Source organism: Toxorhynchites rutilus, chromosome 2 (genome assembly GCF_029784135.1).
Source record: "Toxorhynchites rutilus septentrionalis strain SRP chromosome 2, ASM2978413v1, whole genome shotgun sequence".
Taxonomy (NCBI): Eukaryota; Metazoa; Arthropoda; class Insecta; order Diptera; family Culicidae; genus Toxorhynchites; species Toxorhynchites rutilus.
In genome coordinates this window covers 340,356,724-340,376,074 of record NC_073745.1, presented here as the reverse complement: position 1 = coordinate 340,376,074, position 19,351 = coordinate 340,356,724, and the positions used below count along the sequence as shown (strand labels likewise).

The 19,351-nt window shown below is 37.7% G+C and overlaps 1 protein-coding gene across 2 annotated transcripts in view; it reads left to right on the top strand.

The window, feature by feature from the left end:
- Window positions 1–2,151: 2,151 nt before the first annotated feature.
- The window catches only part of LOC129771963 (uncharacterized), a 238,277-nt gene continuing 221,077 nt past the window's right edge, over window positions 2,152–19,351 (top strand). For both annotated transcript variants that reach the window (XM_055776133.1, XM_055776132.1), the window contains exon 1: window positions 2,152–2,991. The gene's annotated coding sequence lies outside the window, so the exon portion shown is untranslated. The remainder of the gene's footprint in view (window positions 2,992–19,351) is intronic.

Genomic DNA, 19,351 nt, shown 5'->3' with positions numbered 1-19,351 from the left:
CATAATTTTTTATTTTCTGAGTGTTTATTCAATCCATTTCCTTTTCATTTTAAACCCAACGGAACACGATGCTGCATGCCTCAATGCGAATTTCAATTATGCTAACAGCACCCAATACGATATGTAGAGAATATGTGAAATCACTTTCTCGAATATTCCTTCATTTTACCAATTTTGCTCGTCGCATGAACTTTCCTTGGGAGAAAAAAAAATCGTTTCATATTTCAAGTCATTTTAACACAATAGCTACCATATACAATTTTACACTTACAGTTGTGCTAAAAGTTTTACGAAGCAACCAACATAAAAGTTCCAAATTTAAATTTTAGTTATATTCTATCAAGCATAAGTTCTATTCAGCTACTCGTTCATCTCTACCAACTCATTCGCCAGCACGTATGCAATCAGAAATGCCCACGCTAGTTACAATGAACACTTAGTTAGTTAAACTATCGAGGGTATTTACATGCTGATTTTCCCCAGACACCTAGGATTTGAAATCTCTGTTAGGGAATACATGTCGGTGGGAAAAAAAGCTCCCCCTACTTTCATGTATCTGCAATGCCGATTCCGCCAGGCAGCTTGGTTTTGATGTCTCTGTTAGGGACCTGCCGCATGTGTCGTCGATTTCGACCAATCAGAAGTAGGTATTTCCGTTGGGATATGGGTTGAGATTTTCCAATTGTTCGATAGTTAGTTTCATGACATATATTATTTTATTCAATGTAAAAAAATGTTATGGAGTGCCGAAATTGATTGACGCAAAATTCTCATCAATGCATCGTGAAATGACTGAGCAATAAGCATTTGAAATTGGACAATTTTCACGATGCGCTCGATTTTCGATTTTCAAGTTGTACCCCAATATGTTCCCGAAAGACGTAATCCTACGTCAAAATCAGGAGCTAGAATCAACTACACAGTACAAACTTAACTATTTTTTTCCTAGAAAATGTGGAAATTTCTGTATAAAAATAGAAAGTTGTGCGAATATTGATGAAGGATTATTCAACGGCTCAATAATATAATTCACATACCTCCACCATGCGGGAAAATCACACAGCTCCAGCTTCTATTATAATCCCACTTTGTCCCACAGTGCGATGACCAGCGCCAGCGCCGATTGCCAGGCGCCAAGCATGAAACCCAATCGAAATAGAGTTCACTCCCCGGGGGCTTACACGTCCAAATTCAGCCAGTTCATCCACCCAGGCAACGCCTGCGATGTGTGTATACGTTTCTAATCGGATTGTCGCAAAACATTCTCTCATCTGTAAAAAGGACAACAGCGGCAACAGCACTCGTCGTCCTTCGCTCGGTTGGGCGTCAATAACTGCCGGCGAGAAGTCGTAGTTCCGTTGGTGCAAAAACTAATTCCATTTCAGGTTCGCCCACTCCATTCCTGCAGATGAAGCCGCCGCCGCCGTAAACGGATACGGGTGTTGACATACTCTAGATTCCCCGTTCGGGAATAAAAGGGATGGGAAAGTTCGCCCGTGCCCATTCTTCAAATAATTTTCCAATTTCGATCCGGGAACTGGGGACTGATTATCGAGACCGAACCATCAATGGATATGGTGGATGGGTGGAACAATTCTACAAACTGGACAATGGCTAACGCCGGCGGCGCCAACCATGGGACCTGTGAGCTTCTGTGAGGGTGTCCCGTCTGGTCAAGTACGATGGTGGTGTGTAAAATGTGAAAAATAATTGCATTTGTGTGACAATAAGCTCATCCGAGGTGGTACAAAGCTGCAGGCTACACTGGGAACATCCGACGACGCTAATTAATTGAATTAAACTGTTTTCGAACTTTCGCAAAGGGCAGCAGAGCGATCGAAACATCGTCATGTGAATTCGGTCCCCCGCTGGTCCTCGAGAGCTAATGTGGCTTAAAGTGGTTTTTAAGGGGGAGGTTGACTTCATAAGAATTAGCACTAATTGTGTTATCCTTTCCCGAGTGAATTGAGAACACATCGGCGAATTCGAATGCAGTTAAAGAGTCTATCTCAGCATCTCTTCCACCTGGCGTTCGATTCCCACGATCCTCTCTTTTGTTTTTTTTCTTCTCCCGGTGAAACGGCGCATTCACACCTGCAGAGCGAGGGAATATTCATCACGGCGCAAACGCACCTCGCTCTCAGTTCGCTTCGGAACGCGGTTCGGCTACCATGCGCGAATGCCGTCAATACTCAAGACTTGCTCTGCGCATCAACAACCAAACGGGGCTTATCGTCGCGCGTATATCTCGAATCGACTCACGTGTGTGAGTGTGTGTGTGTGTGTGTGTGTGTGTTTGTGACGTGCGAAGGTGTGTGACTCACGCGGTTGTTGTCGCGAATCGCGCTGCGTTTTACCCGATAAGAGGAAAAACACGTTCGCATCTGGCGGCACAAATAAAAACATCACTTAATCATTTAATTTCGGCCGGTCGGAAGTGGTTCAAAGCTGAAATTAGATCGAGCATGTTGTGTTGTTATTGTGCAAATTCCGAAGGGATGTGTTATGATCGTAAAAGCATCGAGTGAATGTGATCTGTGTCGTGTGAGCAGCATCTGATGCCTACTTCGCATAGCTATACTTTGATGCAAATTGTTACCCTACATGTTCGTCGATTGGAAAATAGGGAATAAGTGGCAAAGAGTGTGAAAGTGGATATGCCGGCATGTTTGAGAAGATGGTAGCAATTATGAGTTTCCTGGATCGGGATAATAATTAAGAGTATTGTAGCTGAGTCAGAGGAGGAGTGAGCGAGATGCTCTCAATTTGATTAGTGTTCATCAACGGCGGTGCGACGCGCCCAGCATAGTTTCTTGGCGTTAATCCAATCAAATCCAACTGCCAAGGACAACGAAGTGGAATTCTTTGCTGCCAGCCTGTGTGAGAGACGGCACGTTAGAAGCAGCAACCCGTGGGTGGGAGGACTCGCTAGAAAACGAGAAGTCGAGAGCAGGAGAAGCGAGAGGAGAAGCTCCCATTCACCTATAAAAGGTAGGTTGGATTTTTGCTGGCTTTTTCCGGTGGAATCACACCGGCTCCTCGGTGTGTGGAACTGCATTTCAAGCAGGTTATTTGCATTCCATTCACTTTTATACCGGTTTGTGCTTTTTTTTTGTTGCTGCGGCGCTCGGACCATCGTACCTACCGATGGATTGTGCGGAGTGCGCGCCAGAGCAATGGAGAAACACCTTGCGGCAAGTTGCTAAACACCAACGCTCGCAGTGGGAATTTTAAGTGCGGCGGCGGGAAGAAGTGTAGCGATGCAAATCTCAGATGGAATTACGATGAAAAGTAGCAGATCATTAGGGAGTTACGAGCATAACTGTACCCGAATATTTGTCGGGTTCCGTTGCTTAGATTGGATCTGGATGTTCGATGGTAATTGCCAACGTCGGATATTTATAGCCGGCACATGTTGGACGTTGTTTGGATGTTCGATGAAAGAATGATTATGAAGTGAAATGAAATAATATGTATTCTTACGATCAGTGATGGAAACCAAAAGTCGTAAAACTCTCTTTGAACGATTATGAGTGTTTTTTTTTCAACAAATTTAACAAATTTTCACTGTCCATCAAATTGGTATCAGGTCATTAAACACGGTTGTGTTGGATAAATGGTTGGCTTACCTAATTACACTTCGTTATGAATTCGTATCCAATCCATTACAGACTTTTTTTTATAGTTCATCGTTAATAAGCATGTTTTGATAAAATATTTTAAAGTTTTATTCATGCATGGAAAATATGAACGGAATTATTTCTGAAGTTCTACACAAGCTATAAATACACCTGTTACGGCCCAGACAGGCAGACAAATTAAAAACAACACACATTTTCTTTCATTCATAAAAACTTCATTCAACACATAAACAAAAACTATAAAATACTTAACACTAAACACACTAGAAACACTCATCCTGAGTCCTGGAAAACGAGAATAATTAGCGCAGATATATAGTAGTATATTTATTGTCACTCACCTTTTATCGTCGTCCACGGATGTCCAGAACAATCACCTGAAAGGATAATTATTGATTGACATAATTGTACAACACAGAGTACTTACCACTAGCGGTGAACGACAGCACAAAACAAACAATCACAACATACAAAACAATAACAAACAAATTGTTAAGAGATTGGAACGGATGGAAACGAATCCGCTATACAAAGTGTAATTGTTTATGGCGAATATTCTAGACGCAACCCATACAACAACTGCGCTATTCAAATGACTATGCCAATGGTATAAATACGGCAAGAAATGTACAGAACAGGGTCAGTCACAATAAACTCATCGATCAGTATAGGTGAACCTTCTTGTCTATATTCGATCTCATCTCTACTCATCAACTTTTCGGATCTCTGCTCAGATGCCTCTCTGGGCGGAGACAACACCTAAAACGCGCTCAGAGTCAAACGAAGGTTTTTTTTAGCTCTAGAAACGTTTGATCGATGAACCTAACTATCACTATTCACAAATTCACAAATTCACAAATGAATATATCAAAATGCCGTTCAATATCTCTGCAGTAATTCAGATGATCAAAACTAGGTACAAAAATCTTTCAAGAAGTTTAAGCACGAGAAATCTGAATCGGTTCAGCGAATCAGAAGCTATGAATTTTTGAAAAAGTTTCATTTTGGGAAAAAAAGGAAAATGATGTTTTGGACCACCTTAAAATGAAAATGAGCACCATAAGCAAAAATTTAAAAAAAGGGTCTAATATTATGCGATAAGGAACAAAACAACCCATTTTCACGAAAATCTGGTAATAACCAGCCTATACGGACTATAATTAATTAACAGTATTATTTCTATTTTACCAGGTTAGCTTAAGAGAACAGTTTTTCGCTGTGAACACTTTAAATTTAAAGGTAAATTCTAGCAAACCTTGCCAAATGGGGGTACTGCTTAGAGTTCCAGGTATGAAATACTTTCACAGAACAGTCAATTCTTTAGCAACGGGTTTTTTTTCCCAACACGACGCTGACTATTTTTTATTCACTTGCCACTTATTTGGAACAGTCCCAATCGTTTATTATTTTTATGTAAAATTAATAAACACATTTTCATAAATAATAATAAAAAATCCTAAAATGTAATTCTTTACTTGTTTCATGCTCACATGCAGTTTCTTTAAATTTTGTATTCACAAATGAAGAGCCGGCTGCCCGGCTGCCCGAAGCTTGGCGGATATCCGGTATACGGTATCCGGGCAAACTACTATCCTTTTTATCATTCGTTGTTATACTATATAACATTATACGGAAAATTTATTCACCTTTATTTTGCTTAAAACAAAAACAGTGAAGGTAGTAACACAAGTGAACAATTTAATGATGGGTTTTCTGGATTTTACTCACTATTTGCGACGTGTGGAGACATGTTTGCAAACAATTCGGCGTTACTCTCTATAACCTAATTTCTTCATTCTACCTTACATGTTTTTTTTTTTGGTTTTTTACTGTTATATAGAGACTTTCAACACTGCTTCGGCCATTTTTGAAAAAATGTTGGGAGTGAATATTGTACTCGTGACCAGTGTTGCCACATTTTAATCTGTACCAGAGGGGCTAAACAACTCTCTCATCTGTACTTTTTCTTCCAAAAATCTGTACCATCAAACCAACGAATATTGTAGAAAAAATATATATTATTAGAATGAAAAAAATACTCATTTATTTACTACAAATACTACATACATAGTCATCAGTGTGTTTGATAATGTTTATATAAAGCAACTATGTTGAAACAAATCTTTTGAACTCAAAATAGCGCTTATCGTATCGTTGCAGAGCCGATTTCAAAGCTTTTTTTTTTGTTCTGATTATATTCAGAAATTTTTTTAAAGGAACTTTGACGTCTCAATGTAGTATTACTTACGTCATTTTCATTAGTTCTTAGTTTAGATATCTATGGCAAATAATACGCCTTAGATGCATTTTGAGTGGCAAGCTCTGGAATACGCGTGATCACAGTGCAAGTCGCAAGTATCCCGGCCAGAACGAAAATCGAACCCGAATCACCGGCATGATATTATGGGACGCTAATCACTCGGCCACGGGAACACTATATCTCAATTTCTCCCGAACCGTTTTGTTCCAGATTTGATGTGAATAAGTCATTATTCATCTCTCTATCGCATGACCTATAGGAAATGATTATTTTATAATTTTATTATTCAAAAGGACTTGAAGTCATCATAAAAAACGTGCTAAAAACAATTTATCCAATTATCTAATATACATCATCTGTTAATAAAATTATTTCGACCCACCACGGCTTATTGCGGCTTATTGAATATTCCACTGGGGATAATCAGTGGACTATGGAGCCACCGGCCTTCGCATTCAGTTGGAAATGAGTTTTTCCTTCTTCCTGCTCTATCTGCTCTACGGTCCGTGTTCAATATTTTACCGTCAAACGAACTTCGCGGCTTATTGAAGTGAGTACCCCTTAGCCTCCCCTCCCCCCATTTTGCTTCTTGAAGATCACTGTAAACGGTACAGTGATTTGTTAAATTTATCTTAACCATAAATATTAAGCTAAATTCCTCAATGAAACTCCTGAAATTTCAGTACGTTTATAGATTGTGTTGAAACAATCATCAGAAACTCTTGCCACATTCCGTCAGTTACAATTTATGGTGACAAAGCACAGTCCCGGGCAATCGTATTTCGCTAGATATTCGAATACAGCTGCTATTGTGCCAAAAATATAGAGTTGTGTGAAGTGTCATGCGATTGAGACATCCTTAGCCATAGCCGATGAATAGATGGATGTTGATATGTTCTTCAGTTCTTCCGTGGCCCTAGCAATCAACTGCTTCTTCGTTTTGGCCAATGAAATTGTTGGAGTAGATCCTCTGTTTGAGGTTTGTCGAAAATAATTTCTATCCGTCGTAGCTGATGGATGTTGGAAGAGTGGGCGGTCCGAGACCAGGTTCGGCCAAAAGAACGCATCCTTCTTGAAGTGATACTTCTTGATGAAGGCGACAACTTCCGGCAGGCACTTCGTACTGTATACAGTATGCAAAAAAGTTTATCCACTATCAATGAAAAATTAGATTTCTTCCAAAAAACCCACCAGAAAATTAAACACGGTTAACTGTTGTTCTGTTTATTATTATTTGTGTAAAAACCAAACCAATTCATGTGTGTTCAAAATTTAAAAAAAAGTCTTGCATTTTGTAAAGAAAAATCTAAAATAACGCAGAAAAAGTATATCCAACACTCTTGCTCACATAGTTTTGGTACTTCGTGAGACCACCTTTGGCTTCAGTAACTGTTCAGCATCGTCGTGGCTTCGAATCAACGAGCTTGTTGCGGTTGTTTCCGGGATGATTTTGTCCCATTCAATTGAGATTACCTGCCACAATTGCTGGTTGCTTGTTGGGTTTTGCTCCTGGAGAAATATTTTCAAAATTGACCAGAGATGCTCGATCGGATTATCTGCGCCCAAATTTTAGCTTTTGTGCAGACGCTGGTAGTTTCCGCTTCAAAATATCCAAATAAACCTCCTTGGTCATGATTCCATCGATGAATTTAAGTTCTCCAACGCCATTTTATTTATTGGCCCAAAAAAAATAGCTGTGCAAAATTTCAGCTTAATCTGACATGCTTTAGATGTGCCTCAAAGTTTTGGGTTTTTGACCCTCGAAAATCTTACAAGGGGATTGGGAATGGGTGTACATGAAATTAGGAAAATCGAAAAAATGTTTTCGATGCCAAATGCACCAAAATGCATAAAACATATAGTGTAATCTAGAAAAAAAAATTGGTCGACAATTTCCCTTTTGAGACATTTTTTGGGAGTCTGAGTGGTCAAAAAATCAAACTTTGGACGCTCTGAGCCACCACTCAATCATGTCCGATTGTGCTGAAACTGAAACTTTACACATGTCATTTTTTTGGGTCAATAAACAAAATGTACATGGTCGGTTTTTGAAATTCGATACATTCGATTCCATACATTCATTGCCACCCTAATCTATATATCTATCTATCTATCTATCTATATATATATATATATATATATATATATATATATATATATATATATATATATATATATATATATATATATATATATATATATATATATATATATATATATATATATATATATATATATATATATATATATAAATGGAGTGATGTCTGTCTGTCTGTCTGATTCTTCTAGACTCGGAAACTACTGAACCGATCGACATGAAAATTGGAATGTAGGGGTTTTTGGGACCGGGGAAGGTTTTCGTGATATTTTCAGACCCCTCCCCCCTCTCTAAGGGGGGGCTGCCATACAAATGAAACACAAATTTCTGCATTACTCGGAAATTAACCAAGCAAACGAAACCAAAGTTGGCATGTGAAAGTTTTGCAATGAATGTTTCTATGGTGGTTAGATACCCCTCCCCCCTCTCTTAGGGGTGACTGCCATACAAATAAAACACAAATTTCTGCATTACTCGAGAATTAATCAAGTAAATGGGCGGGACGAAGTTTGCCGGGTTAGCTAGTAATATATAAAAATCTCGTGTAACGATGTTCGTGGTCGAAGTCCTTCGAAACGGCTCAACCGATTTCTGTGAAACTATGCACAAAAAACTTGGCAAACATCAGGTCGTATACTATATATGATACAGCTAGGGTACCGATTACTTTACATTTAATTCCGATTAGGGTGGTTCTGATCTGAATAATTTTTATTTTATTTTTGATTTTTTTTTCTTAAATTCGGCTTCTAAAATACAAATAACCCTAGATTTTTACCACGATTTCCTATTTTTAATCGCGCTTAGTATTTATATATGGAAAATGTACATATAATTTAATCGTGGTTTGTTTTACAAACGAATTTATACACGTTGTTGATGGCGCTACATCCGCTTCTTCGAACATTCTTCCTCCTCTCGCTTAAAGCATTTTTGTATGAGTACAATGAATTATAGAAAATTCTTCAAATCACACATGCTCGAATTGCAAAAAGATAATCACGCTATTGATCGAATGCGCATGCTGTTGAAGACGTTACTGGAATCATGGCAGGGGACTGCGGAAAGACGTGAGAAATTGTGATTCGAAAGGAGAAACAATAATCCGTAGAAAGAAATTTTTTGACGAAAAATTCCCCGGCCGTTTTGAACAGACAATACGGATATTGCATAAACATTAAACAACGAGATCTCGCCACATCTACAGCATTCATTATGAACGTCAATTCTTATTTTGAATCAATACTTATGAACACGCGTTTAGAGGAGATGAAACAAACAAGAGAGTGGCGAGAGCTCGATGGATTTTTATGTGTATGGTACGACGACTCGACATGGTCAGGACAGCGTAATTCTACGCTGTTTTAGACTGTCGCAATAATTCATTTTCGACGTCTACTCGAAGGTAGAGAACGAACGGCTGCGATTCCTGCGAAGCATTTATTCTCTTACGAGACGCTATCATGAGCAACGCCGACACAGCCCTTGCTATTGCCAGGCCAAAACGCAATGCATTTTCATAGCATTACAGCACGTGTGTTCAAACTAGAAATTATGTCTTCAATGAGCTTTATTACTACATTACACAAATTCGATTTTACACGTTGTAGGATGTATTCGGGTGAGGGTAAAAACGAGAATTGCCTCGTACTCCCCTTTTTAGTTTGATTAGTTTAAAAATGTACAAATGTAGCAAATATAGCAATTTTGCCACACAAACGACATTGAGCTTCGTGTTCCAATTCTTTGAACAGAAAATGATAATAGATTTTCGGGTGTAACAAATACACTCTCTTTTATCAAATATGTGTTCTTTGTAACAGTAACTCATTATCTGCAAATGGGGAAAAATCTTGAACGAAAGTTGTGTCTGATAATAATTTTATATTATGGATAAAGTTTTGACTGAAATGCGAGGTTGATCAGAGAAATAGTTAAGTTAGGTCAGGACTATGACTAACATCGACATCGAGTAACAATTTTTTATATATTCTTAGTTTTTCACCTCTTACAATTTTTACATACATTGAATAAAGATAATAATTATAAATATAGTATAATAAATGAAATATAGAATAAAGATTTATATTCTTAATGGAAAACAATAGAACAGGATAGAATAGATGAGTCACGAGCGTTGCACGTTTTTTTTATCGAATGACAATGCGTCATTTCCGGCAGCATAAACAACAACCACACTTTCGTTCAAATCGTTTCATTCGTTCTGTTTTATTGATCACATTCGATCACATTCAATCGTTAAAATATTCAAAAACACTTACGATACAGTAGTGATTTTTTTATTTAACAACTAAAATATTTACTTGAAATAATTTATATGACAAAACAACGTTTGCCGGGTCAGTTAGTATACATATAGTTTTTGCAGCTTCTTGCAACTGCCAACTATTTGCGATGTGTGATGATATTGACAGATGTTCAAATTACACGTTAGCACATTTTTATACATTTATTTCGACTACGTTTGTCATTAGCCCCATGAACATGTTAGAAGCAAGTTCAGAGGAAAAAAAGGTACAGATTGATCTAACAAAACTCGCAAAGTTTCACCAATTCTTGTTTTTTTTTTTTACTTTGAATTTTTTACTTTACTTGTATGTATTTAACTTTCGTTTACGTATTTTTTCATCTTCTGCGGCTACTGGCAAAAACGTTTTTCCAGTCTGATAACCCCTGCCAACAGTGGATAACAACATCTGTGCTACAACGCAAAGTGGAAAAAGTTTTGTGTCCTACGGGCGACGTCTGCTTACACATTTTTTGACGCTGTTCTTGATAGAGGCTAGGTTCTGCTAACTAATGAAAGAGGATGACGGGGAGGACATGAAGTTGAAAAATATATAATTTGTATATGGGCGTTCGCAAAATTAAAAATAATTAGTTATTGATTGCATTTGGTTAACCCATTAGTGCCCAGCGTATAAAATTTAATACGCAAAAATGCCCGTTTTACTTAAGTGTTAAGCGCATTTTAAATGATACCACACGACAATTTAAGAGTGTTTTTTCTGTCTTTTTTTTTCTTTTGTTGTGTATTGAAGTTTGCAAAGTTCGAATTTCCCACAAAAGTCGCAAAGTAAACATAACCTACACTTGGGCAGTAATTGGTTAAGCATGACATAAGCTACAAACCACACATCAGATTTGCAAAATCACGCGTACATCAGGAATAACGTATCGAAATTGTTGTGAGTGCTCAATGAAAACTCCTTATAGCACCAAACTTCAAATTGGTTTTTTCTTGAAATCTGAAAAATGTCACATGGTCCAGTCTGACTCAACACCGACCATGATTGATGTGCAATACATTTTGAAATTCCCTAATTTACGATTTCATACAATGACATGAAAATGAAAAGGCTATACTTATTGCATTTGTAATAGTAACTTTATATATCAACCGTCACTGCATACCATCCTTTATGCATCTCCCAGCACTGACGCGTCACCGCTGTCGTGCGTAGTGAAACTTTATGACCATGTACTCAGGCTCACGGCTGTGTCCACAAGGAACGAAACAGCACCACCGCAGCTGCAGCTTCTCCTTCCACAGTCGACAGTCGAGCTGCTGATCAACTCGTTCGGTCCCGATCTGTACTCCAGCAATGCTCACTATCCCCGCGCGAACTGGAACTGGAACTGTATCGAAGGGGCATGATTCATGACTTTTAAAGGCACTGCGGGGAAGCGGCACAAAAAAAATGCGAATGGGCTGAAACAAGCTTCTTTCACCTGAGCGAGGGCAAAAACCTGCTGGCCGCCGGTTGAGATTGGATTGAGACGAGAAAGCCCAAAACAATTACACACACCCCTTCCAGAACCGTCTGACCGTTGGCTGGACTTTTCGGGTTTCCTTATATCCGTGTGCCCTAAATTGGAGTGCGTTATTTGAAACAGTCGCAATCAACAGACTTCTGCTTGAATTCCACTCCCCCCACCCCCCCTCAAGAGTGAGTTTACGAATCGTTCCCCGTTCCGCGTACGATTCCGTGGGAAATGACTGGAAAGTGCTGCGAGTGATTGATTATCGGTTGAAGATCAAACATTCGCCTCCATGTCTTTATGGGAAACGTCATGTAGAACGCAATCGGTAACGGGATTTACCACACTAGTTAGCATAAAGATACCGTTGAGCGATGGAAATTAACACCCCGTGGTGGTGGCTCAATCATCAACGCGCGCGAGCAACTGAATCGAATGCTGTCTCAAGCATTGGTGATTAATTGCAGCCTTTCGTGATAAAACCATGAAGGTTGAGAGCGCGATTTACATCATCGCTTCCAACATGTTCCATTCCACAACGAAAGGGAATGAAGAAGTAGACGAATCGAGAATAATAATTAAGGCTGTTGGCAAATTGATTATAGCTTCTTCGACACTTCGGTCATCCAAAATAACGCTGCAACGGAGAAAGCGGAAAACCGGTAAACGGTTCGCCACTGTCTGTCCATATTTGGACATCGGATTATATCGGTATCACGCGGATGTCAGAGCCAAAGGTTGTATCTCTAATCACTTTTCAATGCCATTACCATCGAACTCTTTTTTAAGCGAATACAAAAGAAGAAAGCTTGACATTTTCCGGTGTTTATGAATATTTCAAACTATGGTCGAGCACAAAATAGCATGGCATAGAAGTGGTCTAGTTAGTTATGAACACATGCCGTTGACGGGTTTATCATGCTCATCGATAATTTTCCCTGTCACTACACCGGACTTTATTGGGAGTTCACTTTTCCCGAATATTTCACGCCTATCATCAACTTATCAGCATATGTATGCGGTTCATTGGACACAATGTGGTCAAACAAAGGGACCCCAGCGCCGCCACCCATTTCCGGAACATCGCTGATTGCTGATGCTATCTCTGGACTACGTGCTATCTTTTGTTGTGTCTCTTCGGGTGCACTGTTTGGTGTGTAAAAAAACATAAATAATGGAAAAAGGTGTTTGGGGGGAAAAGGTTGGGGTAACAAAGGGCTTACATGTTGGATAACATAATCAGCGGTGATAAATCATTTAACAGTGATTGAGGGAACATGTTTTATTGACACGAGTGCTTACCATGTCCAGCACTATGTGTACTATAGTTCCACCTGAATTGAAAATAGCAGCTGAGATGATATGGGTAAAAAATAATTTGTTGGTATTGCAAATAGCGATATTCAAGGTTAATAACATTCGTGAGGGATAAACTAACATCGTATCGCGTCTTTGAATCATCACACCCACGTCTAACACATTTGGAACGCGTATACAACGCTCTCGAGTAGAGCAAACGAATGACGTTGTGAAGATATTTCCGCGGTGGAGAATGAGTATAAACCATATTTGTGCACAGAGAGATATGTGATTATTCATTTTAGTTTTAAAATGTATGTAACCTTCGACCAATCTACATTATCATTTTCATATGCATCCCTGATTATTTATTAGATTTGTCAGCATAAATCAAAGATTAGTTGTTGTAATTTTTAGCATAACTTACTTAGGTGAATTTTTGAGAAGAACTTTGAATTACCAACGTGTTGCATTTTGTTGTCAGTTAATTTGATTCGAGATTAATACCATTAACCCCGTGTCGGTCTTTAGGGACTGACATTGAGCTTTTCGTTAGTAAGAAGGGTAATCCCTGGGACTGACAGTCACTAAATAAGGAAATAAAAGCATGGTTTGTTTCCGGATGTTTTACGATATATGACTATTTTCTAGTCGAATTTCTGTTTATTTTCTTCTCATACAATACGTATTTTTGGGAACTGTGACCGACACTGATATTGCACAAACACTCTTGATGAGAACTGAATGGAAAGCGCAGCACGAGCAAGCTGGGGCTCAACATGTTAAGGTTGTATTGCCGAATAAAATGTCTGATCGTGAATTGAATCCTTTTCAGTCATGGGACTCAATTACATTCTGTTCTGTTTTCTTGGATTACACACTTACACAGTGTGTACATTAAGTTTCGAGGCTTTGAACATGAATGAATTTTCTGGATTGTAATATTCGGGTCGGGCAATATAGGCGGAATCTTTGCTATAAATCATGAGTAGTTTAGTTGTTAACCAAATGTTTGATTAAACAACACATCTGTACCGAAACCAATCAACGAATAATTGAATTATCAAAACATTTGCACTCAATTATAATATTCCTTATCCATTACCTGCGTTCTGAGTGCACTGCATCGGAACATTAGATGGAAACAGTCGACATCAACACTAATCCTACCAGAGCGGTCCGCTTTTGACACTTCAATCAAAATTGTTAAATTCCAGGTGTTCATTGTGTTCAATCCACCGATAATGTGGAAGAGAATGTGAACACATGTTAAGGACAAAAAAGAATGAAATTGTTCTCTAGTTCCGAAGATCATTGTGAAGAGAACTGTTTGGAAGAAAATTCCACATGGCTCTGGACCTGGAAGAATTCCGCTTTATACACCCAAAATTGAATGAGCGTAAAAATAACAGAAAATGTCATGACTCTCATATACTGGTAAGCATTTGTATAATATACAGTCAACTCTCCCTAACTCGACCGACGATACCTCCCTAACTCGATGCCTCTCTTACTCGATGTGTTTTGATTCATTTTTCCATGGATTTTTACCTCCCTAACTCGATTGATTTTCGCGTACATGTTTTTGTGCGTTATTACCTCAGATTTCAATTGCCCTTGAAAGTGAAGACGGAGTGTTCGTGTCATCAAACAATTTCTTTTCAAGTATGGAAAACCACGAGAAACCTTTCAAGCGAACAATCAAAACGCTAACCATTGCGCAAGGTTTGAGCATCATCGAGCAGGTCGAAAAAATATGGACGGAAGAGGTCTGAAGCTGCAAATAATTTCAGTATTGCACAAAGTGCGGTATCAACACTACTCAAACTAAAGTAAAAATGGAATCGGAATGGAAAATTGTATCTAGACCAAAAGCATATAAGGTTGGTCAGAATCGAGAAGCTGGAGCGGTCAATGAATTTTTGTCTTGTCAAGCTAGACAAAATAATTTACCCCTCTTCTATTCTTCGGGATATGGCTTGAGAATTTGTCCAGAAACTGGGAAATCCTAACTTTAAAGCACCACCAACATGGACGGGAGTGATATTCCGCTGGCAAAATTAATGTGTCGTGAGCGATGTCGACGGTACAATACCGTTCGATTGCTCAATGTCTTTTAATAATTAGTGCAAAAAGGACCAAAACGTGATTTGCTGTGATCTGATGCCAGATACCAATATACTGGAAAGTGTTGAAAAACCTGAGAAAAACGCTGAAGATAGTAGTTCTATTGAGATGTTAATTCGAACGTTTAATCAAACCTGAAGAATATGTCCGGAATATTGAAATCAACTGAAAATGTTCCTGTGAAACTATTCGAACATTTCTTTGTGATTGAACAGTTCCTGCGTGATCGTTAGAATTCAGTTTGAGTAACATACTTAATCAATATTTTCTTTGTTAACTAGTGCCTCATACAAGTCGGACTCGATTATATACAAAGTCGATTCTATATGATTCGATTATGTAAAATTTAGGACTCGATTGTATACAGTTTGAAAAAAAAAGTTTTTTTTTATAATTCAAATATGAATAATTTCAAGAAAAAAAATTAACCTTTCAGCATTAAGGTGAAATTTAAGTGGCTTTTATAAGTACAGTGGGTTAAAAATCGCGATTTTTTAAGATTTTGATTGAATCTTCATCAGGAATTGTTTATATCGATATTGCAGCGAAATTAAGAGAGATAGAAGTTGGGCGTCAAAGAACAAATTGTAGAGAGGTTAGAGAGCTTTAATTTAATTGATAGAAACAATCAAGTTTAGTATGAATTTTTAGGATAAAATTAATAATTACAAATAAAAAAAAACTTTTAAATTTTCCACTTCAAAAATGTTTAATCCACTAATTTAGATGTTCCACTACTATATCCTGTACTAAATTTTCATATCTTTCAAATGAAAGCAACAAAATCGGATTACGTAGCATACTTTTCAATGTAGAGTCAGTTTGAGCCAACAGAATCCGAAACAAAGAAAAAGTTCTATAAGTCTGTCATCGTTGAAATTCTAACATATGCGTAGAAGGATTTTTTTCGTGAAATATAACCGTCTATCACCTCCTGAAAGATTCTGGAAAAAATATTTTTTTTATATGAGAAAGGTGTTTTTTCACTTTAAGGGAATGAATCAAAAATTCAAATTCATACCATAATTGGGACACTTACCCTAATATATGACAATTTGAGACACAAAAAAAAATTAGGAAAAAATGTTCTGTATCTCGATACCTCCCTAACTCGATGGTTCCTTTGGATATCGAGTTAGGGAGAGTTGACTGTATATGGTACGGCAATATAAGATTAATACGAGTGAGCGAAACAAGAGACACGATTCAAAAAAACACGCGTTACTTTGCCACATATGTACACGGCTGGATATAGATAGTGTTTTCTAAAAGTAAAATTAGAAAACACCTTCCAACTTCAATTTGTAAAGGGATGTAATATTATCACATTTCTGTGCATCATTAGCATCATTAGCTATGAGGATAGCGTGGTCGTGTAAAACAGTCTTACATTCCAGTCGGCCTTGGCTCGATCCCCGTTGACGTCGTTTGGACTTTTGTTTTGGTGCAATCCCAAAAAAAGCTAGAAAAAGGAAAAAAGAAAAAGATGTCTGCTTCCATACAAACAAACATTTCAAAGCGTTGGGGGAAAGATGACATTATTTGCTCAATTGACGCTACAAGGCATGAAAAGACATGGTTTCTGCCGAAAATGAAATGCTTTCTAGCAACGCTAGGTTGGGTGTACCTGAGACTATTGCATATTATAGCAACACTAAATATGGTGTGGATATGACTGACCAAATGGCTAAAAACTATAGCACAAAATCACAATCTCAAAGATGGCCTGCTCATGTATTTTTCATTTTTTCAAGTTTGGCTGCTTTATACAAGCAAACAACCGGAGAAAACATATCGCGACAAGAATGCATATTTCAGTTGGCAGAGGAACTGGCCACTGAATACCAAGATTTTCAGGAACAAAAATTTAAAAGTATCAAAAAGTATCTACTTTAGGAGATTGAAGCAAAATTTCAGAGTGACGAAAAACCTGTCAAATTGGATATTGCAAAAAGAAAAAGGTTTCAGTAAAACCCTCACATCTGTAAAGATTTTCAAATAATTTGTGTTTCAATGTCTATGCAAGATTCTGTATTTTTCACGATCAATTTAAGGAAACATAACGTTCACTCGAAAAGCAATCATTTGACCACCAGTGGTAGAAATCGGTATATATAAAATGATGGTAGGTTTGGTGTTATGGATCATATCGTAAATCATGTATACCCTTAAACCACTGTGTTTTTTTTTATCCAAAATATATATTTTATTAAGGCTCATATGGCGTCAGCCTAACGGGGAGTTCAATATTTTGACAATGTTTGCTTACAACTATGTTAGTAATATGTAACCGATTACTCGCGATTACAAGTGTTCTCATAATTGGTATGTCGCAGTCTTCGATGCTCTGTACGTGTGCCCGACACGGGATACTTCCTTATAAGAAAGATGATGATGACCCACCTCATACCCCTACAAAGGTTTGAACTGGCCGATTTATCTAATAGATAATATTTATATTTAACCAAATTAAGATATCAGTATTATAAAACAAAACAGCGAACTGACTCTGTTGCAGGCATGATATTCTATTAATCGAACATCATAAATAGGCAAAAACTTTAAAAGAAAAACAATGGTCCTATCCTTATCGACATTATCATAATGATAATCCCAACTTCAGACCCAAAGTTTTTTTAAGGCATGTCAAGAAAATTTCCAACCCGGGAAGATCCTTGACAGATTGGGAATCGAACCCAATATCTAAAAGTGTCTACTTAGAACATGATAGAGATCTGCCACATTCACAAATACTCGATATAACCATCTTATGATAAGATAGTTTACGACAATTCTGAATGAGCTATCCCCATTCCAGTTTCCACTTCAGACCCACATAAAAATTTCATTATATATCAGTGTTCTGCCAGTGTTCCATTAACATAGTCCAGGCCGACCAAACGCGCGCGAGGCTCAAACTCTCGTAGACAACGCTTATTACTTTTTTTTTACAATATACATAAACAAAACAAAAAAAAATCATCATCATCAGTACGAACATGGTAGTTTAACCTGTAAATAAATTTTATTAATTTTTATCAATTGAAAACATAAATGAATGATTTAGGAAAAAAATATTATAAAACCTGTTTACAAAACAGATTTTACGTGTGGAATACACATTTTCTTGAACTCTGCCATTGTTGCCGCACGTTTAATTTCTCTGGGCATCGAATTGAAGAAATTTATACCTTTATATAACAACGAGTTCTGCGACCTACTAAACATAAAGTTGGGTGTTCTTGCATCATTCGCGTTTCTTGTATTGTATCTATGAACATCACTTCCTCTTTCAATTCGATCACACTTCCTATTGGGATACAGCTGACCATTAATCAGCAACGCCCCCCTAGTCTGTACCCCATATCTAGCGTGGTGCGTCTTTCTCGACTCGAGGAATCCAGGATAGAATGGTCACTAGCCGGCGCAATCATCAGCTCGTGTAGAGTTGTCATGAGCGGTACAACCTTTGGCTCTTGTTGAATGATCAGTGAACTGCACAACCTTCGGCCCGTGCATCTGTAAAGAGTGTGTGTACCACTGTGTTGACGCATGACTACGTCTTTGATTTCTATAGAGGGGGGTCACTCTACTAAAAATTTAACGTTTATTAAAATAAGCAAATGAAAAGAGCGTGTTTTTCGGGAAGAAATATAAATAACTTTGAGTAAAATTGAGATATTGACAAGTTCTGCATCGAAAAATGTTTGTATTAGTAAGCTCTAAAAATATTTCGCAGACAGTTCGCATGTAAAATTTGGAATATATAAGTTAGAGCAAACAAACAGTTTTTTTCATGATGACCCTAACGTAACATAGAAAAAAGACGCTATATCGGTTACTCCAAGAGATAGAGAAAAACTTTGTTCTACAAAGATGTCTCAAATAACTGGAGCTACAAAATTGTCGAACTATGTTCACCTCTATCTATAAAGATAAGAAAGTTAGATTTTTATTTCATCGACAATTTTGGTCACCCTATTTTTGACAACATAAAAACGAGCGCTCTATCATATGTAATAACTTTGTCGAAGACAGTTTTTGTCTAGAGAATAACTGTTAAGCTCTAGATGATAATTTCCACTTAAATGCATCTCCTGGACCATTGTGCAATGAAAAGAAAACACAATACCATAGCTATCC